The sequence below is a fragment of the Myotis brandtii genome, unplaced genomic scaffold, assembly GCF_000412655.1.
Source record: "Myotis brandtii unplaced genomic scaffold, ASM41265v1 scaffold954, whole genome shotgun sequence".
NCBI lineage: Eukaryota > Metazoa > Chordata > Mammalia > Chiroptera > Vespertilionidae > Myotis > Myotis brandtii.
Window position 1 is genome coordinate 1,782,872 of NW_005371937.1, and position 26,455 is coordinate 1,809,326.

The 26,455-nt window shown below is 41.2% G+C and overlaps 1 long non-coding RNA gene across 2 annotated transcripts in view; it reads right to left on the reverse strand.

Annotated features, from left to right (window-relative positions):
* Positions 1–6,211: 6,211 nt before the first annotated feature.
* The window catches only part of LOC102244715, a 44,246-nt gene continuing 24,002 nt past the window's right edge, over positions 6,212–26,455 (reverse strand). Inside the window, exon 5 of one of the 2 annotated variants that reach the window (XR_314705.2) lies at positions 6,212–7,715. This is a non-coding gene — a long non-coding RNA (uncharacterized LOC102244715). Of the gene's footprint in view, positions 7,716–20,551; positions 20,965–26,455 lie in introns of those variants that run through there. The other variant, XR_001360597.1, reaches the window with a different exon arrangement.

Genomic DNA, 26,455 nt, shown 5'->3' on the forward strand with positions numbered 1-26,455 from the left:
ATTGGATGGCTTTAGCTGTGAACAAGACAGAACTCTACAGTTCTCTAATATTGATAAAGTAGGTGTCTTCCAAACTTCTAAAAATATCCCCCCTTCTCCTGGTAGTTAACCAGATAATTATATTACAATTTCATTTTCACAGCATGGAGTTTTGAAACAAAAGAACTAGCAATCTCCCTCGCCCCTCCAAATAACTGAGAGAACATTAGGAAATAGAATTGCAAATGTATTTCCATTTTGTCATAAAGAAGCTTAACATTTTTTTCCATCAGCGAGAGGTCAGTTAAACTATGACATTTCTCTTGTGGTCTCAAAGGTTCTCCTGTTTGGTTATTAAACTGCTGTACAGTAACGATTGTGCTGAGCTTTTTAACCACGGTTTTAAGCTCTCCCTCTCAAATGAAGATTAGAGAGAAGTAAGCAACTTTCACTTTTTCTCCCTCATAATTGAGCCCAAGTTGATTCAGGAGGCTTTGTATTCTTCATTTAGTCAGTCATCAATCAGAAGTTACTAACTGCCTTTCATTCAGCCCATGTTTGCTACCATGAAAACTACAAAAGGTCCATCGGACAATTCCCAGACCTCAAGAAACTTGCTCTCTGTCCCTCTTTTCCTATCCATTGCTTCCCCTCTTCTATCAACTTCCCAAAGAATTTGAGGCCGCTGACTAAGTTAAAGGTACTATGCAAGTAATAGAACAATTAATCAGAACACAGAAACATGACCTCCTTGCTAGTATAAGTTGGTAGGCCCCAAGGAAGAAAGGGAATTATTTGGCTTATGTAGCATTCCTTGTCTGACCAGAGAAAGCATCACAGTTTCTCCATGCACGTGGAATCTCTTTGGAATAAAAACTAAAGATAGAATTTATTGGTTATAAAGTTAATAATGACTTCAGTGCATTTTCAAACAGAGGGAGTAAGTATTTGGAGGTAAGGGTGAGAGCAAGAGTCAGTCTTGCTTACCGTCCTGTCCCAGGGCTCAGCACAGTGCCTGCTCATAGTAGGTATCTGATATATAGTTGTTCAATGAAAGTGAACTATCCAATGGGCAGTTTGCACTGACTTCCAATAACAATGAAGACACACTATCTACTCCATGCCTTTGAATGTTGTGTTCTCTCACCTTAAAAAGCCATCCTTCTGCCCCTTGTCTACCTCCTTCCCACCTATCAGGTCTCAGGTTTAAATCAAAGTCCTTTGTTTCAGTTTCTAGAGCTCTTCCCTCAGATGGAGAAGATACTCTCCCTGTGAGTGTCTGGCTTTTCTCGCTTCCTGTAGTAACTCCCGGGAGGCAGAGATCATGTTTGACTTTGATCACCTGAGTACTCCAGCCCCTAGCCTAGTCCCTGGCACTTATTAGATACTCAATATCTAACTGTTAAGTGAATGAAAGTAATTAATTGCCAAACAAGGTGGTAAGTTGTGCTTTTAATGAACTTAAACATTTTAAAATTCAATTTATTTAAAAATTTTAAAAGTTCATCCATTTCTCTCCCACCCCTTGCACCCACCAATTTGTTCTCTGTATCTATGAGTTTGATGTTGTTTTCTTGGTTCCACATATAAGATAAATCATGTGGTATTTGTATTTCTGTGTCTGCCTTATTTCATTTAGCAAATTGTCTAGAAGGTTGCATATTGTTACAAATACAAGATTTAATTCTTTCTTATGGCTGAATAATATTACATTATCTATCTTCCTATCTATCTATCTATCTATCTATCTATCTATCTATAATAATTTCTTTATCCATTCATTCATTGATAGACATGTGTATTCAATATTTTGGCTATTGTAAATAATGGTGCATGCATCTTTATGAATCAGTGTTTTTGTTTTCTTTGCATAAATACCCAAAAGTAGAATTGCTAAATCATATAGTAGTTCTATTTTTAAATTTTGAGGAACCTCCATACTGCTTTCCATCGTGGCTGCACCAATTTACATTCCCACTAATAGTGCACAAGGGTTCCCTTTTCTTCACATCCTCACTAACACTTATCATAACACTTTTTCATAATAGCCACTATAACAAGTGTGAGGTGATTTCCCATTGTGGTTTTGATTTGCATTTCCTAGTGATCAGTGATATTGACATCTTTTCATGTACCTGTTGGCCATCTCTATGTCTTCTTTGGAAAAATGTCTATTCAAGATTTTCTTTCCATTATTTAATAGTATTTTTTTTTTTTTGCTATTGAATTGTATGAGTTCTTTGTATACTTTGGACAATAGCCCCTTATCAGATATATGATTTGCAATTATTGTCTTCCATTCAATAGGTTGCCTTTCATTTTGTAGATGTTTTCCTTTGCTGTGAAAATGAGGATAATGGGTGAAAATGAGGATAATGGATGAAAATGAGAATACTGTTAAACATAATAAAAGTGATGGCGATGATTTTTTAAAAAAGTGATAGCACTATTCTTGAATTCTAACCATGTTCCAGACCCTTTCCACAAATTGCCCCCCTCATAACTCTATGAGGCAGACAAAATTATTATCCCCATTTTGCCAATGAGGGACGTGAGCATGACAAAGATTGATGATTTAGGTAGAGTGATGCAGTCATTTGGTTGATAGAGCCCAGGCTTCGAATGCACATTCTTAACCACTATGCAAAATTGCCTCCTTATGCTAGTTTGCTAAAGCATCATCAATTTATGACCCAGAGGAATGAACTGATAGTGTCCTCATTTGTCCCGAATAATGTAATGTTACCTTGTGACAACCCCAAATAGCAACAGTTCCCCAGCATTTCATTGTAAGGCTTCAGCATATCATTAGCCAGGAGCAAAGAATGTAGAGTCTGAGGCCATATGATGGCTGTTTTCATCTTCAGGGTTGAGTGGGAGGCTTTTTGCCCATCTTCTTTGGTGCACAGCCCTTTGCTGAATGCCCTTTGCTGCAGCCCATTTATAAGGAGTCCTCACGTACTTCCTTTGTTCATTTGGAAATCCAATGCTTATTGCGTGCAGAGCAGCCATATTAGTATAAGTACTTCCTCAGATAAATTAAACGAAGCAAGTGTAGTAATTCTGAACAATCTACTTTCCATGTGTGGAATCATGTTTATCATCACCCAAATCCAAAGGCAAAAATAGTACATTTACATCAGTAACTTATTCATAACATCCCCTTCTACCTTGTTTGTTTTATTGATAGAAACCAACTCAAACCCCATCTGCAGCATGACAGACACAAAGGGATAATTTTAAATATTAGGGCTATGATGGGGTGAAGCAATGGAGGCAGATCCAGAACTGAATTGGTACCTTCTGCCTCCGAGTTGCCTTATGTGAGGCGTGGGTATGGCCAGATTTATCTTAATGGATTTGGCTAGCTGCTGCTTCACGGCCTTCAGGTCTCACAAATAAGTGTGCATATAAGGCATTTTTAAACACACAATATTGACCCAACCTTTCGGGCTTTCGCTTTATGATTACCAAGTTTTCTTTCCAGTAAACTTTTTTCCTCCATGGATTCTCTCTCCAGGGAGAAAAGGAACATTCTTCATACTTCTAACCTCTCTAAAGAATGACCTCCTTGTCTCAAAGAGGATCTTTTGGTTATTAGCAGCAAAAATTAATTATCAGAAAGCTAAGTGTTTTTTTAAAGCAAAAATTTCATTTTAGAGGGAGAAAATGTCTAATCTCAAGCCCTAGAACATATAAGGTTAATGGCAAACTTGCTTCAAGGACAGAAATATGAAAAGCAAAATTGCTAAATCGGCTGAAGAACTAATCAAGCATATTGTTCCCTTGATTCTAGAAATTAAAATGAGCCTTTTGCAAGTGTTGAAAAGATGTCCCGGGCACACTCTCAGTTTACTTTGAAATGTGTGTCCCTCTTCCCTGTAGTTCCAGAGGCACTGGTATGTGCTGGAGATGGTGGCGACTGGTGGCCTTCTGTTCTCCCGCTGAGGCTCAGTGTCTTTCCAAGTGACAGATGGTCCCCTCTGCTGGTGGACTTAAATTCAGCCCTCTGAGCTGAGCCAACCTGGGAGGAGTCACCACCAGTCTCACTGATCATCAAAAAAGTTTTGAGTTTCATCCTTAAAACACTAACCATCAGTTGAAGTGTTTGCTGTTCCTCAAACACACCAAGCATTCTCCTGCCCTGGACCTTTGCATCTCCTGTTCCTTCTACCTGGAACTTTCTTTATCCAGAGGTATCTTCTATACCTCATTGAATCTTTCCTGAAATGTTACCCTCTCATTGAGATCTTTCTTGATCTCTGCTTAAAAATGCTACAATTTCCCCAAACTCACTATATTCGTTTGCTAGGGCTTCTGTAACAAAGTACCACAAATTGGGTGGCTGGAGACCATAGAATTGATTGTCCCTCAGTTCTGGAAAACTGGGAGTCTAAAGCCGTGCTCCCTCTGCAACCTGCAGGGCGGCCTCCCCCGCCTCCTCCTGGCTCAGTGGAGTGAGTGTGCTGCCTGGGCCTCCTGGGCTCACAGCTGCACAGCTTGCCTTCTCCCTGTGCGTGTCTGCTGTCACATGGCCACCTTCTCACAAGGACGCCAGTCACACTGGAGTAGGAGTTGCTTCTACTTCAGTATGACCTCACCTTAATTAACTACGTCTCTTATGATCCTATTTCCAAATGAGGTCACATTCTTAGGTACTGGGGATAGGACTTGAAATATCTTTTTTTGGGGCGGGGGAGAGGGCCCTAATTCAATCATAACACTCAGCATCTCCTTTCCCACTCTGTTTCTCCGAGCACGTGGCACTATTCAACCAAACACGCATTTTGTGGTTTTAGGTTTATTGTCTGCCTTCCCAACCAAAATGTAGGCATGAAGGTGGGATTTTCACTGCTATGGAGAACAGTGCCTGGCACCTTAGTAGGAACTCAGTAGTTATTTGCTGAATGAATGATTATTTGTGTTTAGTTATTGCACTGAGCAGGTCACACAGTATTATATAAACAGAAACCATTAGATAAGAAGGAAATAATTACCTTTAAACACATCTGAGGAAAGGAATAGGTGCTTGTAATTATGATCTTTTTATTTCAGAGAAGGTGAAGCAGAGGTGGCGGTCAGAGCCGAGAGGGCCTGACAGCAGGAGGATGGGTACACTGCATTGAGTGGTTTGTGGGCAGGCTGGCCTTTCTGGCCTCCTGTCACTCCTCTGCCCCAGAGCTGTCCCTGCAGGGGGGGTGGGGCTCAGGGCTCTCACTGCCTGCTCATCTAACTCATGCCAGGAACTGTGCTGGGTACTTTGTCCTTATTTTAAAAAATGTATCCTCTTGATAGATATACCCGTCACATGTTATGGCCACTTGATAGAGGTGGAAAGTGTATGAGATACAGAGATAGTAAATTGCTGGAGGTAAAGACCAAAAAGTAGTTTGAATAGTAAATGTGAGAGGTCCGTCAGAAGGCTGATGGACCTTAGGGCTTTAGCAAGGGCTAAAAGCTATGCACCGATTGTTCTGTGGAGACAGTGGTGGCTGAAGGCCATCTCCTAACCTGGTAATCTTTTATTGTTTACCAAACCTTACCTTTGATATGTCTGTTTACTTTGCTGAAGGGCAAATGTGTATTCTAGTAGCATAGTAAATGCGAGAGGTCCGTCAGAAGGCTGATGGACCTTAGGGCTTTAGCAAGGGCTAAAAGCTATGCACCGATTGTTCTGTGGAGACAGTGGTGGCTGAAGGCCATCTCCTAACCTGGTAATCTTTTATTGTTTACCAAACCTTACCTTTGATATGTCTGTTTACTTTGCTGAAGGGCAAATGTGTATTCTAGTAAATAAAAAGCAATGGGTCCGTAGATTCAGGGAGCCACTCTGTTAGAGTGTGAGGCTTCCACCTGGCTTTTCCCCATGCCTTCTAAATTTTTATTTCTTATCTAGTGTATCCATTTGTTCGCAGCCCCTTCTCCAGATTCTGAATCCTTGTTGCAAAAGCTTGATACAGTAAATGGCTTACTAAGTATTCAAACTCGGGCCACGTGGACCAAAACCCCCTGTTCCTTCCATTGTCAGATTTTCTCAGAGTCTGTGGACACCAGGGTTTCAAAGCCAAGGAAGAAAAGTGACCCACAGAATACTCTTCAGACAGATGGTTTGGCGCAGACCACCACAAAGCCAGAGAACTCTGCCTACCCGACTCGTGGTTTGGCCTTGTCTTTGTACAATACAAAGTCCCAGTGCCCGGTGCCGGGACTGGTAGCTCTGAGCGGGGCGGGGGCGGGGGGCGGGGTAATGCAGAGAACAGTCCTAGAGCAGAAATGAGAAGACGGAATGTCCAGGCTCCATTCTGTCTCTCCCTCATGTGACCTTGTGTGAGTCGCATAAGCCAGTCTTGAGCCACAGTCTCTCTCATGCAGAATAATTTACTACCTACGGAGATCATGTGTGTGCCTGTGTTCTGTCCTTTACCCATACCAGTGCAGCCGCTAACTCTGTCTTTGTGGGGAATGCGCCTAATGGAGTTGTACCTAGAAGCCATTCAGGTCACTGCTGAAATCATCCGAATCTATTGTTTTTGTTGTAGGTATCCCAGGACCACCTGCCTGCCTCTACCCTCTGTGAAAGCTTTCTGCATCCTGCCACTGAGCACCGAGGAGGTAACAGTAGTTGGAGAGGTAGCATTTATTTACTTTTAAATTTTTTAACAGAGTTTGTTATAATTGACGTACTATGGGCATCCTTATAATAGTAAACGTAAAACAGCTTTTCTCAGGGCTTGTTCCCTTTGAGAATTGACCCTCTCTCGACTTCTATTTGTAGCTGCCGTTTTTAAAATGGGGTATGTCAATTTAGTAGAAGATGGATGCCTTCACGTTTTGAAGGAACCACTCCCCTTGCTTTTTGTGAAGTGTAGCCTGTGACCTGGTTGACATGTTGTTACATTATTCTCCCCTCACCAGACAGCGACACACGTTTAATAATTGGTATGTGTAATGTCAGGTTAAACAGTTAGGGTCAGGTTGTTTTGTCTGCATGGCTTTGAGCATGATCGTGGAATTGGAATGAAATTGGGAGCAGCAGGAGGATGCTTCTGATATGAAACATCTCTGAAAGCAGGTGGGCCTGTCATTGGCCAGAGTAAGTCCTAGTGTCCTGTGTTAGCAACAACGAAGGATAAATCTTATAAAAAGTCTTGAAGAGAGGGCAAACTAGTCCCTTGTCTTCCTGTGTCTTTGAATGGTTTCACTGGCTATCTTGAGTATGCAGAAATGAGCTAATGTGGTGAAATTTCCCTGGCATGATGTCAGTAGACTGTGTTCGTCACCCCTCCTGGATTTCATGCATATATACACACTCCTGTCCTTTTCTGTCACCCCTTCTCATTTTCACTCCCTTAGCAACATTTCCCACTGTGAGGTCTCAGCAAACGATTTCACACATTTAGTAAATACAGACATTGAGCAGCCCTGTGCCAGTACACAAAGGTACTGTATTCCTTTGGTTGCTTCTAGTCAAGACCTTGTCTCCGGCTTCCACTTTACATTGCCTGCCTACTAACGGCTGACCCTGCCTTCCTTTCTCATTCCACAGTCACACCCTTGGGTTTATGCAAAGTTCACAAGTTAGGCAGGATTGCTCCTAGAATTTGTAAGACTGTGCGACATTGCTGCATCGTCTAGAAGTATCACCAAATGCAGATTGTGGTGGGAGGAGGAGGTGTCTTCACTCCTTAATGTGCCCGATTCCTCTCTGCTGAACCACCTGCCTCCTTAGAGTTTACCTGGAAAACAGAAGGTGTGAGGACAGTAAGTGTGGTGACATGGAGCCCTGGTATCGCAGCCTCTTTACTGGAGTCTCTGCATGGAATTGTTTGGTCTTGAGCTATTGTTCTGGCTATTGTTTTTAAGCCATGAAACAAGGCTTTAAACACACACACACACACACACACACACACACACACACACACACGAAAACTGTCAATATAAAATATGCATCCAAAGGAGGGGCATTTTAATACCAGTAATTAGTGGAAAGCGGAATTGTAGAATATAACTTTGAGTGTTAGAGTCCTCACTTATTCCTCCTGCTTGGAAAGACTTCTTTTCTTACCTAAAGTAAAGGGCATGTACTCCGAGCCCCAGTTACACACTCTCTGCTGCTTTTCCTCTGAGATGACTGACTTGGATTTCGGTAAGTGCTGTGTGATCTCAGTTAGCTCACTTAACCTCTCTGAATTCTGGTTTCTTTCTCTATAACATGAGTCTGATTATAGGAATTACCTCATAGAATGATTATGAAGGATTGAATGACAATTTATGTAAAATGATTAGCAAGATGCCTGGCTTATAAAACCTCTCAAGATATGGAAGCCTTAGGAATATTATTAGGAGGAAATGCGCATGTACCAACTCTGTGTTGGTATTTAAGGATGCTATATTCAGTATTCTCTTTCTCTTAGTACATTACCTATTGAAGTTTCCAATGAGGCAGGATATAGAGATATCTGAGACCAAAAAAATAAGGTAAAATAAAGAACATGGCAAAAAATACCATGTAGATAATCTTTGTAGCCACGATCCTGTACAAGCCTCATTGCTCTGAGATGAATGCTGCCCATCGATGGGCATGATCTCATTGCTGTTTATCATTTCACTTTGTGCTGTGCTTTCTTTCCAAATCTCCGCATGTACTTGGCAAGTTGATCAGGGAAGCTCTGAGTCTGTTTGCTTGAAACCGAAACCCAGTATCACTCGTTGAGGTTATGGGTGGAGGCTAAGTATTTTGAGCAGAGGAACTAGAAAAAGCAAAGGAACATTTTCTAAATGTTTCTACTTGTTTCTGTTTGTAGTATGGCTCTACTGAACCTGACACAGGTGACAACTATGAAGAAGGGGGCGGGGAATTACCTGGTGCCATTGGACAGTGGAAATAAGCCAGCAGGTGCTAGAGGGGCATTGAAATTCAGAACTTGGAAGCAGGGACCAAGCCGAGTGAGTTCCCCATTTGAGTTCCCCATTTGACAACTGGTGGACTAAAGGCAGGCTGAGTTACATGACTCCAGGTGGCTAATGCCAGTAGAAAACCCTGCTAGAGGGGCATTGAAATTCAGAACTTGGAAGCAGGGACCAAGCCGAGTGAATTCCCCATTTGACAACTGGTGGACTAAAGGCAGGTTGAGTTACATGACTCCAGGTGGCTAATGCCAGTAGAAAACCCACTGTCATTTTGGTTTGAAAACCCAAAGAACAGAGTTCAAGGTAAGCGTAGTCCCTGGAAAATACAGCTAGAATCCTGGAAAAGAGAGAGGCAGACAAGGGAAGCTCACAGTTCTATGCACAAACACTGCCCACATTTTTTAAAAACATATTTTTATTGATTTCAGAAGAAAGGGAGAGGAAGAGACAGATAGAAACATCAATAATGAGAGAGAATCATTGATTGGCTGCCTTCTGCATACCCCCTATTGGAGATCAAGCCCACAACCCAGGCATATGCCCTTGATTGGAATCAAACCCAGGACCCTTTAGTCTGCAGGCTGACACTCTGTCCACTGAGCCAAATTGACTAGGGCCACTGCCCACATTTTTGACTGACCCTTGAGCCACACGCCTACTAGCACAGCTAAGATAGAAGACCTGAACTGAGATTTGAGCTGCCAACCAAGGGAGTTTTCAATTTGAGTGTAACCAGGGAAATTGTCTGCTAGGACAAAGAAATCAGTGTTCTTCAAAGAGCATTAAGGCTTCACACCATATTTGTATTCATACAATCTCATGATACAACCCAAAATGACACAACATAAGAAAAACGGAGAAAATGTAAATCCTCTGAAGTGAAGAGGCAACCATCTGAGACGAATCCCAAGATCACCAGATGTGTGATTAGCAAGGATTTTAAAGAAGCTATTGTAACCCCACACAATGGAAGGTCAGAAAAATACACTTACAGTGAATAAACACACAGAAACAGAAAACAGAACCCAACGGACATTCCAGACTGAAAAGCAGATTTGAAATAAAATTCACTGAGTGGACTTCCATCATTAGAAGGAACGGGGAAAGTGCCAGTGAACCTGAACAGTGATCAATAGGAATTTTCTTTCCAAAGGAAAAAAGATTTAAACTACTTAAAAGAAAAAAGGAATAGAGCCTCAGGGACCTATGTGACAAAAATAAATGCCTACCCTATGTGTAATTGGATTCTCAGGAGAGGAGAAAGAGAATGGGACAGAAAAATATTTGAAGAAATAATGGCTAAAAATTCTCAAATTCGGTGAAATACATACATTTACAGATCTAGAAACTCCATCAACCCCAAACAGGTACATTTGAAGCAAAACCATGCCCAGGCACATCTAAAACTGGACACCAACAATCAAGAGGAAATCTAACAGCAGCCAGAGAAAAATGGTGCGTTACCTCTCAGGGTCAAGCTTTAAATACGCGCTAACATCCAATCAGAAACTACAGAGGCCAGAAAAAGTGAAACAGTTTTTAAAATACAGAGGAAAAAAACCTGTTAAATACTGAGAAATCTATGTATAGTAAAAGTATCCTTGAGGATAAAGGCACATTGAAGACGTTTTCAGATAGAACTAAGAATTCATTGGCAGCAGATCTGCACCAGGAGAAATGCTACAGGAAGTTGTGCAGGCTAAAGTGAGATAAAGTGGGAGCTTACACCTGTAGGACGGAATGAAGACTGTCAGAGATTGTAAATATAAAAGAGTATTTTTTCCTCTTAGTATCTTTAAAATGCATAGAATCTTTTAATGAAAAAATCACAACACTGTGGTGTTTATAAGGTGCTGTGTACAGATGCAGAACATAGGACAATTGTAGCATAAAGAATGGGGGGGGGGGGGGTAAATGGACTTATACACTTGCCAGGCTTTCAAATTTTATATGAGTTTGTATGAAATTAACTCTAAATAGACTGTGAAAGGTCAAGAATTTTACTCTCCAGAACAGCCACTAAAAGTATAGTGGGTAAAAATAGAATACTAAGCATTTTTTAAAATGATCCAAAAAGAATGCAGGAAAAAAGGAATAGAGGACAATAGAGGAGGCAAACAGGAAAAAAATAATAAAATTGTATCCGTATATGCAACCATATTACTATTAATAAAAGGGTCATTCCATTAAGATGACATAATTATAAATGAGTATATTTGTCTGATAAAATTCCAAGTGAGATCACATTAAGTATTTTTGAGTCCAGAATTTTTTGAGGACTAACTCAATTGTGAGTTAAGAGACATCACTTTAAGCTAACAATCATTTAACAAAATCAACAACTATTTAATAAAACATATGAAATCTTGCTCATTTTTACCTTACTAGCTAGCTAAGAAATCTGTACTTCATTTGTGGTGGTGTATAGCCAATTTAAAGTCAGATTAATAGAATATAAATAGAAAATTTGAAAACAAATCCTCTTACCACTGCTGCTAATAGAGTTGCAAATACACATCGAGCACAAAAATTGACTCTGAGTTTTCTGGTAGACAGGGCAAAAAGGGAAACACAAATGTTTCATGTTAGAATTTTTTCACATGATACAGATCATGTATCATAGAAATGTACACTCGAAACCTATATGATCCTATTAACCAATGTCACCCCAGTAAAATAAGTAATATTTTTAAAAAAGAAAATTTTCATATGATTCTAAGATCCCTTCCTGTTTTTCAGATTTTATAAAAATGGGGTAATAACACCTAGTTTTTCAGAATCTTGATAGGTTTAAATGAGACCACATTGGTGCATAAATGTTAGCCTATTGTTTTCCTTCTTATATAACTCCAAATAAGGTTCACGGTAGAAATTTCAGGAAAGTCAGACTATAGTTAACTTCCTTAAAACTCCATACGCTGAACTTCTATGGGTCAACTTATTTCAGTACCCCAAATTATAGCAACTGTGAGAAGCATTGTACAATCTTCTCCATACAAAGTAGATGTGATTGTCCACATTTTACAAATTAGGACACTCTACTCCAAAGAAGTGATGTCACTTGACCAAGGCCATAGAATGGTTTTAGTCAGGGTTTGAACCCCACCTATCTGTCACCGAAGCCCATGTTTTTTCAGTACATTGCACTGCTTCTAAAATGTTGAATAACTTAACAGATAGGCATCCTTTGTATGGCTCATGCAGGTTATTCGGCAGTGCTTGTGAAGAATCGGCACACACTGGGTTAGAATCTGTGTAATGTGGCATCATCAATGGAGTCATGGCTTAGGAGGCTCCACATAAACCCTGACAACATCAGAGAACCTTTAAATGTCCCTATTTTGTGTTCATACTCTGTTTTCTAAAAGTAAGTTTTTTCGTCAAGACTTGAGGACTTGGAGAGTGACAAAGAGTAAGGTCACCCGGGACAAGCAGTGACAGCTTTGCCAATACAATTGGAATGTTTCTGAACTGTAGAGCTTATTTAATGAAAAGAGACCCATAAAACCTTTTCACTAATGTGTAGTGCTCTCTTGTCAGTTTGACATGAGCAAACTGTCAGCCTTCCCATTACCATGCATACACTATGTGCTCATTAAATCATGCACTCTGGGTTTCTTCAGGGTGTCAAGCTGCTTAATTGAAAAAATGTCTGGTGTCACTCTTACAGGAAAGAGACAGAAATCAAAGGCCTGGAGAGTTTACTCTTAATATCTCAGAGTTTGCTTTTAACTGCAGCTAGAAATTGCCTTGCTTTACAGTTTTGATTAAGAGACTATTGCTTCTGCATCTTTTTTGGTTTTGTTTATAATTCAAACACTGTAATTATAATGGAGTTGCTTTTATAATAGAGCTACTAAATCACTCTGCCAGCCGATGAAAACCAAAGGGAAAGGCTAGACTTTTTTTGTGCTGTAACCATGAGGCCCAGTTGGGGCTGAATGGGTCTTTGTTTTGCCTAGTCTCTCCTGCTCTGTTTTCATTTTGGATGTTTAGGCTTTTTCATCGCCTCAGTAGGTGGGTTAAAGAGGTAACATTCTTAGGCCATCTGTATTACTTGATTTGTTTATATGGTAGCTTTAAAAAAATACCCGTGCCCAAGCTTCACCCAGACCAGATAAATCAAGATCTTTGGAGGGAACCTTTTTTGAAAGCTGATTGGTTCTAATGGGTGCCAGGGTCAAGAGAGGGGCCTAAGTTGATTCCCGTTGTCCAGAATTTCAAGGCAAGACTCATTCAGCAGCTGTTATCAACCAGCGTTTCCTCTGGAGGGGTATAAACCCTCAGGGTTTCAGAAGATTAAAATTCTGCTTTCTTGGCTCTACTTAGATCTATTAAATGAAATTCTTTGGATATAGGGACCCAGGGATCTCCATTTTAAACAAGAGCTCTAGTTGATTCTTATGCACTAGGGTTTGAAAATTTGCTAGGAAAGCAAGGTTATCTTTTTGAGTGAAGTTGAGTGGAACTACAGACAAAAGTGCACAAATCACAGTAAGATTGCAGCAGGCTTTATGTTAATAGTAGGAATTTTACTACAGTCATTTGTACATGGGTACAGTAGCATCACCTTTATTTTGGGGACCCACCCCCGAGTGCCATATGAGTGAGACCTGGGAATGGGTCAGACATTTCACAGCTTCTTTCACCTTTGGATACCCAGACCTAACAACTGGAGCCATTGTGTTTTCATGGGCCTTGAAAAATATTGAGAACTGAAAGGAAAAGAAGCATTATTTTGGTTTCAGTATATGGAGAAATTACACAATCAGAACAAGTAGATAGTTAATGAAATGTCAACAAAAGGGAACATTATGCTTTTGTCATTAATTACTAAATTTAGTAAGAGCTACATTATGAGTTAGCTTTTCTCACTTCTTACGAATTTCTGAAAATGCATGTGAGTGTTGAGAAATTTTAAAATTAAGCAAGATTATATGTTACCAAATAATTTTAAATGTAAAAATACAAAAATATTTTCAAAGACTTCACATCTAATAGTTGTGTAATATAACATATCTTTCATAAAACATGGGGTTAAGTCTCTCAAGGAAAATGTGCTAGGAAGGTCATATATGTATACCCCAAAGTACACACTTCAAAATTAAAGGTATCTAGCAGTCCTGGACTTCATTCTCATTGACAAGGCTGTCAAAATATGCTTAAGCAACCTTCTGAAGATGCAGTTGAAGCTAAACTTAACATTATTGCTCACCTTCCCTCCTCTAAAAAATGCCAAAAAGATAGAAGAAAAAGTATTAGTTTTAGCTCCATATTGCAATACCTTTAAAAGTACATCACTTATATAAAAGTTGGGACATTAATGAGCATCAGCTGAGACTGACAAGGCAAATTGCACACTATGCTTCTTGCTCAGAAAATTACCCCTAAGAAATTGTGATAATAGTAGGGAAAAAACACATGACTAGAATAGAAGACAGAGAAGTATATGTCACTGGAAATTCAGAGTCTCTGAGGTCAATTGAAAGCTAAATATTTCTCTTTTGAGTTCATGCCATATTCATACTTTGGACTTGATTACATATAAGGTCCCTAGTTTCAGGATTTTTCTGATCCATAGATTATGATTCCTGATACTAACATCTTTCTTATGTCCATCTTCCTCTTTTCTTAGCCCCTTTTCTTAGTTGGTTTACCTCCATTTTTTACTGTCTCCTCCCCTAGAATGTAATCTCCAAGAAAGCATGAATTATGGCTATTTTTCACTAAATCAATCATAAGGAAGAAAGGGTGACAATGATCACTTCATTTTTGCCAGAAATGATCAGTCAGAAGTGTTATGCTATTAAGAACAGTGTTACAGATGCTTAACTGGTCAGGAAATATTGTAGAACATCTTTTTTTAAATACAGGATTCTGTAACTCCAAGTCATTAACACATGAGGATGGGAGGGAAGCCACATTCAGATGTTACCTAGACCTCCCTTACCTCCCCCAGCACTCAAAAGGTCAAAAATGCCTCCCACATCCACTTTTTCATAAATAAGACTTCCAGATGGATAAAATGGTGAATTGTTCAGTTGAAAATGACTACTTTATACTTCTGGGGAGATGCCTGCACATTTCTTGGCAATACTTCAACTGATGAATAATTTAGGAGATGATTGACTGGAGAATGGAAATGGAGCTAATCGCCTCTCACTTTCCTCTTTATTATTTCATAAAAATTGGTAAGTCGTGGTGGAGGTGTGGGATGTTTCTGGGTCAACTGGCCAGAAGCTGTGAATTTAAAAACGGAGGGAGCTATTTGGTCTCTCAGCATTAACCTCCCCCCTCGTAGAGCTGGATGGCTTTGTGATCTGGTGCTCAGCACTGAGAGGATCCTGGCAAAGTCTCAGTGAACTGCAGAAGACTCTTGGTGCATGTCTGCTGTGTGCCATGTCACGTTAGGTGCTGGTTCAGATAACACAATCCTAACCTTATCTAGTTCAAAAATCTGGCAACTATTTGGTCTCTCAGCATTGACCTCCCGCCTCGTAGAGCTGGATGGCTTTGTGATCTGGTGCTCAGCACTGAGAGGATCCTGGCAAAGTCTCAGTGAACTGCAGAAGACTCTTGGTGCATGTCTGCTGTGTGCCATGTCACGTTAGGTGCTGGTTCAGATAACACAATCCTAACCTTATCTAGTTCAAAAATCTGGCAAGAGAGACATATATACCATTATCCTACCAGGTAAAAGGTGTTAAGTGTTTTAGGAGAGGGATGAGAACACATTCCAAGGGAGCCATCAGCTTATGGGTTAAAGTGTGGATCCACCTAATCGGGAAGCAGTGGTTTGAAGCAATGTGAGAAAGCCAGACTATCTAGTACAGATGGTGGGTGCTGTTAGCAGCAATTAGAACGAGAAAACGGAGAAAGGAATGCCAGCATGAGAATCTGGTTCGTTTTCAGGGCTACATCAAGCTCTAGGTTAGTATTCAGAGAGATAGGATTCAGATAAATAGGAAGTGAGCCGCAGACTAGAGGGCTTAGCTGGAAGTTCTTGAGAGGTTGTGGCTTTAACAGAAGCCAATGTCACTGTATTGTGGTTGCTGCCAGGGATGCTGATGTTCTTCCACCTGTAAGGAAGGCATGGCTGAGCCCCTAACTGAATCTCACAAATTCTGAAGAGAGGTGGGTTTTTCATCTAAATAAAATGTTACATATTTGATGCCAGATCTGTGTCCACTTGTCCACTGGTTTGCTAATATAATCAGGGCCTGAATGCGAGGATTCACCTTATGAGCAGAGGGTTATGAAGGCCACCCCTCCACCCCTCTCTCCTGTGGATTTAAGTAACTTCCAGAATATTTATGTTTTGAGTGTTATGGACTGCATTTTGTCCCTCCAGAATTCATATGTTGAAGCCCAACCCGCAATGAGACTGTATTGGAGATGGGGCCTTTAAAGAAAGAGGTAGTTAAGGTTGAATGAGGTCAGAAGAGTGGGACCCTAATCCAGTTTGACTGGTGTCTTTATGAAAAGAGGAAAAGACACCTGGGATGCGCAGGCACAGAGAAAGACCACGTGTACAGCAAGAAGGTACCTTCTGCGAGCCAGGGAGAGAGGTCTCAGGAGAAACCAAATCTGCTGACTCCTTGATCTTGGACTTTCACCCTCCAGAACTGTTAAGAATACATTTCTGTTATTTAAGTCATCCAGCCTGAAGTATTTTGTTATGGCAGCCCTAGAAGACATAAACAGTTATTGACAAATCCCCCTGGTGGGTTTGATTTGTGAGCCTAAGTCAATGACACACTAAGTTGAACTCTTAATTTGAGCCAAAGAAACTACGAATGTCCTTAAGAAATTGTCCTTATCATTAAGTACCAGTAGTGTCTGGCATAAGCATAGTATAAAGCTACTCATTTATGCAGAGCAATTTTTTTACCCAACCATCTACTTATCCAACAACTATTCATTGAGTGCCTATTCTGTGCCAATTATTCACACATTGTGCTTAGAAGGAGCCATCAGTCTAGAAGAGGAAATATGTCCCCCACCCCAAAAGGCACATAAAATACTGTCATTTGTTTGCAGAAATGCCAGTGGTGAGCCAAGAGTGCAGGGATTTCTTGCAACTGGAATACAAGGAAGATTCCCTGCAGAGGGGCAGTGAAGGAGGGGTCTGGTCATGCAGGGATGGGCAGTGGGGGAGGACAGCTGAAGAGGGGAAGGAATGGTGAGCAAAGGCCTAGAGGCAGAAACCCTGGGAAGTGCATGGGGAGATGTACACTGTGACTGAAATGCAAAGTATTTCCTTTCAGACTCAAAGCGCTACTTAAAAAAAAGTTTTTATTGAATTTAGAGAGAGGGGAAGAGAGAGGAAGAGAGAGATAGAAACATCAATGATGATAGAGATCATTGATTGGCTGCCTCCTGCATGCTCCCTACTGGGAATTGAGCTCACAACCCGGGCACCTGTCCTGACCAGGAATCAAACCAATGACCTATTGGTTTCCAGTTTGATGCTCAACCACTGAGACACACTGGCCAGGCTCAAAGAGTTTCTTTAATAAAGGAGTAATGATACCTAGGAAGCATTTTATATCCATTATTAATTAACTTATCCATACTCATAATAACCCGACAACGCAGATGCTAATATTATTCCAATTTATAGATAGGGAAGCAATTTGTGAGGCATAGATGGGTTAAATTACTTACCAATTACCAGTAAATGGTGGAGCTGGGATTTGAACCTAGGAATCCTGGCTTCAGAGCTTTTGCTTATATGAAGGAGTCCTGATCATCTAAACCAGTGGTTCTCAACCTTCCTAATGCCACAACCCTTTAATACAGTTCCTCATGTTGTGGTGACCCCCAACCATAAAATTATTTTCATTGCTACTTCATAAATGTAATTTTCATGCTGTTATGAATCATAATGTAAATATCTGATATGCAGGATGTATTTAGGTGACCCCTGTGAAAGGGTCGTTCGACCCCCAATGGGGTCGCGACCCACAGATTGAGAACCGCTGATTCTAAACCAAAGCCTGAGGGAGGTGCTAGGTGTCAGTAGATTTGCAGACAGGGCAAGGAGCAGAGCTTTGAGATAGTGGGCAACTTATACTCCTTGGAGGAAAGAGAAGGGCAGAGCCCCTGCCTCCAGTAACCATGAGGGGATCGCAGTGCCCTTGATCGCCTTCCTCTAAGTTAGCCATGTTTGCAGACATTCGTGGAGATAAATCATCGGTGTAGGAAACAAAAGTGTTTTTCAGGCACTTTGCTGCCATGGTTAGCGTAGGACAGGGTTATGAAAGGAGCTTTTCTGTGTCCGCTGCCTTCCGGGGTTACATTCTGAGTGACTCTCCTGCCTCAAAATGGAGCTTGTTAGTTGCGTGTCATCCCAGGGTGGCAATTGGTTGCATGTGTTTGGTTGGGTGCCAACCCCCGGGGTGCCAGACCTCAGTGGGGGAGCCATTGTTTGTCATGAATTAGTCTTTAAATAAAAGCAAGTTTTAAAAATGGAGCATGCTAATTTGGGTTTTGCTAACCCTCTCTGAAGAAGGCTCGGCCTGTTCGGTGCCAGCTGGCTGAGTTGGCATTCAGCGAGAAACTGGGTCCCTACCAAAAATCTCATTGCTTGCTCCTGCCCCTTTGAGAGCAAAATGGCAGTGAGGAGCTGGCTGGCACCGAGAAGCAAGGTGAAACAAGGGGCAGGGACAATGAGTAATCGGTGATTAAAGGACTCGCACTGCCATGGTGCGCCCACTTCTCTCACTGCTGTAGAAATAAAGTCTGCCCCTTCCCCGCTCATGCTGCCCTCAACTACCCATTCAGTGACTCTCAACATAAAAGGCTTCCTTATCCAACTGCTTATACACTGCACCTTTTATACTCTTCCAAGTCATACTTACGGGATTATCACTGCAGCTTTTACTTCCCCCAGAAAGAGCTGAATGAGCGTGAATAGGGCGGAAGAGACTTCAGTGAGAAAGTGTCCCCCCCACCCCAAAATGCTCACAAAACCCCTAATCATGATGGAAGAATGCCATCCTGTTTTTGGCGGTGGCTGGCTACGAATGCACTGATTACCAATACGGTACATATAGGCGGTCCTTGGAGCAGCCCTGTCACACATGCAACCTGGTAATAGAATGCAGGCCCTGGTTGCCTTCACCTGGTGCCTTTGCACTTTAAGGACCATCCCGCTGGGCAAATTTTTTTTTTTTTTTTGCTACACAAAGCTTTATTGTTTCCATTTGGTCCAATACATGGGAGAGGGCTACAGGGTAGTTAAAAGAATGGCTGGTAGTTTTGGGGAGAGGCTCAGACAAAAGCAAGACACCAGGGGAATGCAGAGGGGCCCCTCAATAGCCTCTGGGCTCCAAAGGCTCCTAGTCGTCTCTTTCGAAGAGATACTTGCTGAGTGCAGCCTGGGGGCCGGCAGCCTGCAGAGGTCAGTCAGGTGGCCGCCCATCTTCTTGATGAGTTTCACCTGCTCATCCAGGAAGGGTTTGCACGGTTAGGACCCAGGGCCTGCAGCTCCAGAAGGGCCTAGTTCAGGCTACGGCGGCTTCCATGGCGTTCTGAGTTTTGCCCATTCCTCCTGGAAGACGGTGTGGCCACCGAGCTGGTTTTGCATCTTTAAGAGATGCTCAGTGCCCTCACACTTCACCAGCTTGAGGAAGAAGAGGCCTATGCTTTCCAGAGCACATTGATACAGTTGAAATAGAAGCCCAGAAAGAGGTAGGTGTAGGAGGCCCGCAGATGCAGAGTGGCCAGTGGCCAGGCTGTTGACAGCAGCCTCCACCTTGATGGAATAATTCTGATGAGTCTGGGAGCTCCTGCTTGTTTGGCAGTAAGAAGTTAAGGTAAACAAACAAACAAACACAACAAAACGGTGTAGGCTGGTCTCAGAGGTGAGGATGGCTGAGGAGGTTCTGAAGGTGGTGCCTGGCAGAGACATTGGAGGCTGGTTGGAGTCTGGAAGAAAGAGTGTCCCTGGTCTGTTCTGTCCAAACACACCCAGGGACACCGAGGGCACTGCCTTGCCCATCAGGGTTTTGATTCTTGAAAGTCACACTTGGCCCAATAAGTGCTAATGGAAGATTTGCTTTCTTACACTTTCCGGTGGATAAGCTGGTCATGAGAACTAGCAACAGTGATGAGATCAAGTGAGAACAGGAATTGTTTGTTTGTTTGTTTGTTTGTTTATTTATTTATTTATGTTTTGTTTTGCAAACATGCCTTTATTTTCAAATAGGATTGCTCAGTGTTGGGGAGAGGAGCCTCATGCATAGGCAAGACAGAGAAGGGATTTAAATAAGCTGTACATTTGTTCTGAAGGTTCGGGAAGATGGAGGCTTTTTCAGGGAATGTCTTTGCACAGCAGACTGCTGAGAAATGGGAGTCGCCGGGTTGCTAATGTGGTGTACAGTAAATCTCCTGGAGTCAGTGTTTTTTTAACCTGCTTACCTGGTGCCGGTGCCTCTGTTCTGAATGCAGCACATTAACTTGACTGATAAACCGACACCTGTCCCTAAGAGACTCGGCCTGAAAGCCTCCTGGCAGGACAGGAATTCGGTTTTGCTTTTTTGCAAACATTGAGGCAACATTGTCAATGAAGGAAGTTTGGAACACTTGAGTGCTGTAAATGGTTTTTAAGGCAATGCAGCTTGCAGTTTCTTTAAATGCTCACTTAATATTTGGGGTCTCGGCAGGACAATGTGTTACTTTTAGGAATAAGAGCTGATAATGAGGCCGTGATGTATCTGACAGCCTTGTGGTGGATCTGCTGTGGGATGCATGCGATTATGTCTACGAGCTGAAAATACACCAGCTGGGATTTGTTGTGAAAACATTCCCAGAACACCCTCCGTTAATGGCCCATGGCTTGATCCAGCATCTGGTAAACTAATATATTGTCACTTTTACCATGAAAGTCAGCACAAATCATTAATGATTCCGGCAGCCGTTTGCAGTCTTCTCTTGTCTAGAATATGCCAATTACCACGAAATTATTTCCAGTAGCGACATGATTGAATGATAGTAAGCTGACTGTAACTTGTTGGCAGAAATTCTTTCATAATGACAATCAGACCTGTGCATTGCAGTCCTTGCTGGGCTCTGTTAAACAAGAAGGTTGGATGTTATATGTTTCTAACACCCAAGAACAATACTTCTTAATGAATGTGAACTGAAGGCAATCTTACAGATTTGTTTCAATGTGGGAGCCTATCATTTTTGCTTAATTTGTTGGGGGAAGGAATCCTTATTTGCCATTAAAAATGGTGTTCAGGGACCACTTTGCAATATGTGCACTTTATAATCATCACCAGTATACTGAGCCTATTGGAGTTTGTTTTTTATCTCACTATACAAATTATCTGAATTTTTAAATGAAACATTCCATATATAATTATCACTGAATAATGAAAAAATACCATCAATTCTAGTGACCTTAACAAAAGTAGAGAGAGCTATTTATTGCCATGAGATCGATAAGTTAGTTATCACTTTTCTTTTACCTATATTGATCTGTAAGACCCCATGTCCTGAAAATGAATATCAGGTAGTTAGTCCAAAAGTCTAAGAGGAGCGTGGAGAGGACAACTGTAGTTCCGGGAAAGTTACACAAGAGCAGGACGGATTAGCCATATTCTGCAAAGATCCGGAGGAACTAATTAATGAATTAATGTATTGGACACTTCGTGTGGCCCACCTCATATTCTTGTCTCATGATTTTACTGGGGCCATCGCTGTGGAACCAGCTTCGGGCAGGCGAGACCTGAAGCCTCTTGCTAAGCTGCACCATGTTCTGCCCTAGAGCTTCTCTGACATCCGGTGGGGGCCTGGCAGCCTGGAAGTGTGAGAGAGTCGTAAACCTTGGAGTAACCCCTGCCTAGTGGGGGACGGGACTCCTGAATAAATGCTCTCCTCCTCCGTGTTTGTTCAAATAATTCTAAAGCACATTCTTCATATACATCTGAAGCACATAGGTGTCTCAGAGAGTCCCAGCAAGACTGAATCCCAGTCGCCCACAGTGGGGGTCACTTGAGGATACATCCTTACACTGGGTCTCCCTCCATAGAGGATGCTGTTGGTGCCCCACCATGATCAACTTCTCTGGGTCAGCACACCCATGCCCCAGCTGCTTGAGTGTTGGATGCTAAGGTCTCCCAGATGAATGCTTCCCAATAGAATTATACTCTTGACCAAGGACCTCCATAGTCACCGACTCACAGAAGCTGTCGGGGTGAGCCGGCTCTGCGTTGCCATTCATATCCCAGAGCTCCTCCTGGGGTTGGGTGAAGGCTCAGCTGAAGCCACAGATTTTCTTGGTTTCCTCTCTGGCCCACCCCACACTCTCATTTCTTTGAAGCTTTCTCTTGAGGGCACTCCTTCAATCAATTACTTCTGCAAGAATGCCCGTCTCAGCTTCTACTTCTAGGGAGCCTGATTTAAGACACCCTTCTTCCCTGTTTCTCTGTGTCTCTAGTCCCCTAAACCTATTATCTAGGGTCCTTTCTCAAAATAAAATACTTACTTGTAAGCCTTGTCTTAAGCTCTACTTTCCAGAGTGAGTGCTGGAGGGGATGGGGAACTGCCCACTACAGTGAATGGTATCAGTATGTTCTGAGGCTCCACACTGCACTGCCTGCTGGATTGAGTGCACATGATCCCGGCTGACTGCCCTACTAAGAGCACTTAGAAAGAATCAGTCACTATAAGATTATACAAAAATGAGTGATTCAGACGATAAATGTAGAAGTTGAGAGACCTGTTACGTGGCGCTAAAGAAGGTATCAAAGACTTGGTGGAGGAAGAGTACCTGAATTCCTGAGAGAAACATTTGGAAGGCAGAGAGGGTGGGAGGAAATTTAGCTTGGAGAGACAACAGGATAGAGGCTCCGAGTGCGCTTGAAAATCATCAGTTCAAGGCACCCTGACATTGCCATCCCTGGGGGGACATAGGCTTCATACTGAAGTGTTGGGTATGACCAGAATGTGTTTTCATCCATTTGTTCCACAAATATCTTTTCAGTAACTTCCACTTCCAGGCATTGTGGTGGGCGCTGGAAGTGATAAACCAAATAGAAGTTGTCCCTGCTCTCTAAGAACTTGCAGGATAGTAAATACACAAGTAAACAGGTAAACATATACAATTACAGGGTTTTTTTCTTAGACCCTGAAGGAAATGAAGAGGGTGCAGTAACAGAAAATGATGCATACAGTACTTAGATCAAGTAGGTCAGGAAGTATTCTCTGAGAAGTTGATGTTTAAGCAAAGCTGTAAAGAATGAGAAGAATGCCCTGACCGGTTTGGCTCAGTGGCTGGAGCATCGGCCTGCAGGCTGAAGGGTCCCAGGTTCGATTCCGGTCAAGGGCATGTACCTTGGTTGCGGGCACATCCCCAGTAGGGGGTGTGCAGGAGGCAGCTGATTGATGTTTCTCTCTCATCAATGTTTCTAACTCTCTATCCCTCTCCCTTCCTCTCTGTAAAAAATCAATAAAAAATATATTAAAAAAACCAAAACTATATTGTCAGCCTTGCAAAGGGGGTGGTACAAGGAAGAACAAGTCAGCCAAAGTGATGGTATATGCAAAGGTCCTGAAGCAAGAAATACCTCAATGTATTAGAGGTACAAAAAGAGGCCAAAGTGCCTGTACAGTACCGGATAAGAAGGGAGTGCACAGATAGGGAGGGATGAGCAGGATTTTATCCTGAATGTGATGTAATGGAAATGGAATGGAATGAAAGCAATTAAAGGGCTCTAAGGGCAATAGTGATAGTTTCAAATTATGTATTTAAAATATTACTCTGTTGTGTGGAGAATTGGTTGAGGGAAGGGACAAGAATAGATGTGGGGAAAGCAATAAAAAGGATATTGCAATTGTCCATGTGAAAAATTGTGATCACTGGTCTAGAGTAGAATTTACTAGAATGTAATTCAAAACAGTAGGAACTTAATCTCTTGATCACTGTTGTACCCGAGTCTACACCTGAGGTTTGTAGGGCTCAGGGCAGGGGTACAAATGGAGGCCACATACCATCTGTCTAAATATTTGAAAGTTATAAATCCAGCTAATAAACTGTTAAAGAAATGTCGATATAACTTTTTAACAACAAAAATGTAAAGGTATAGGTGGAGCTATGATTTTTATATGACTGAAAATTGGCAAAATATCAGAGACAACTGAATTTAATTATTATTGTACATATTCTATTACTTATTAGGCTTATGGTATTTGGAAGAATATTTTTAAAAAAACAGAAATAATTTATAAATTACTAACAAGTTTTCCAAATAAGTTGTTTTTCTGTTAATCTTCATTTCAGTAAAATAATTAGTGTTACAGTCAACTTTTTGTAAGCATAGTTTGCCTCTATAGACAGGAGTGATCTAAGGCCTGGGGTCACATCTATCTGCAGTTCCTCTTGTCCTGTAAGGGCAGAGGTGAGAGGGGCAGCAGCGATGTTGACTCTCTGGTCCTATACAGGAAAAGTTTGCTGACTCCTGGTCGAGAGAATTAAAAATTAACCTGCATTTGTATTCACAGTGTGTAAAATTTGAATATATTTTCATTAAGCATTTAAATGAATTATAAAATTGGGAAAGTTAAAATTATTTTTTGAATGTTTTTAAAAAAGTTATATTTTAATAAAAATTCAAAATGATTTATTAGAATTAAAAGTCAAAATGTAGAATATGTTAACCAATATAAAATCTTTAAGTCAATTAAATTGCTGGATTTAATTTTTTCATTTTTTGACATTTTAATTAAATCTTACTAAATACTTTTATGAAGATAAAACGATTTCCAATTTTGTGTTCAAATGTTTATATATTTGCCAATGTAAAGAATTGATACCTGGTTTTATGCAAGTCATGTTGCCACCTACATGTATTCAGACTTGAGGAGAGTGTGTTATTTAATATTGCAAAATGTGCCCAAGCTATTAGGTGCATCAGTTGCGAATGCTGCTGGAATTTGTGAGACCTCCAAAACTATGAAGTGGTGCCAGAAAGTTCTGTGAAAGGAAATAGATGTGCAGATCTAGGAACTGAGTTCCTTAGGCAAGAGTCTGTTGCACTCATGCTGTTGGGGAGGAAGGATCTGACATTAATTTGTCCATCTCTCACCCAAGCTTGCGCTGCCCTCATCACACAATAATGTGCACCTTTGTTGTCTACATTTTTGCAGTTGCACAATCCACAACTCATAACCCTTGCTGACATTCAGACTTGGCCTGAGTGAAAGGTAGAGGAGGTTTCCCAGGGTGTGGGTGGCATTAGGCACAAGAATAGAAGTTACTGGCTGTGTTGTACAGAAGCCACCAAATCCTGAGTGACAGAGGCCCGGATATGTTTTCTGATCATTTTCGGTGGGGATATGTTTGTGACATGGAGGCCCCTCTAAAGTGTGGAATTCAGGATATACAGTATAGAATGATACAGTAATGTAACACAATGTGCAGACTATAGAAATGCAAGGAGAAATAAACAGAAACATGATGGATTTTAACATCTGAATCTATGGAAATCAAATAGATAAATATAATCTGAACAAATAATTGATAAAGATGAACTAGATGATAATATTTAAATTTAAACCCTGATGATAGAGAATATATCTTTTTATGGGCCTTTGGAAAATTTGCGATACATGTCCTTAATAGGCTACAAAGAAATTGCAGGAAATTTTAAAAGGTTGAAACAGCAAAGTCCTTATCACCTGATTGCAATGCAGTAAAGTAAAACTCATTATCAAATTTTACAATCTGGACATTTTAAAATGCTTTGACAAACAACTCTTAATTTAAAGAAACATTCGAAACACAACTCTAAAAAAAATCTAGATGCCATTGATAATGAAAATATAACATATAAACTTATGCACTATAGCTAAAGCTGTGCTTAGCAGAAAAAGTATAGCCTTACACCCAAATAACTAACAAAAAAGTACAAAAATAAACTGTTTCAGTCCACTTGGGCTGCTGTAACAGAATACCAGTCTGGGTGGCATAAACAACAGACATTTATTTCTCACAGTTCTGGAGCTGGCAAGTCCAAAATAACAGTGCCAGCAGATTCAACCTCTGGTGAGGGCCTGCCCCTGGTTCATAGAGGTGATCTTGCAGCGTCCTCACATGGAGGAAGGCGTGAGGGAGCTCTGGGGTCTCCTAGGAGGATACTAACCCCACTCCGGAGGCTCCACTCTCATGAAGTTCCCACCTCAAAGTACCACCATCACTTTGGGGATTAGGTTTCAACATATGGATTTGGGAAGAACATAAGCTTTTAGTCCATAACTTAAAGGAATTAACATCTGATTTAAAAGAATAGCACAATATGTGGAAGGAATGCAGAAAGAACCAAATAAAGTAAAAAATTACGTTTTCTGCCATGACCAGGTAGGTTAGTTGGTTGGAGCATAGTCCCATATACCAAAAGGTTTTGGGTTTGATTCCTGGTCAAGGCACATACCTAGGTTGCGGGTTCAATCCGTTTCTCTCCCCCCGCCCCTTCTTCTCTCTCTAGTAATCAATAAAAACACACTATGCGGGTTTAATCCGTTTCTCCCCCCCCCCTTCTTCTCTCTCTAGTAATCAATA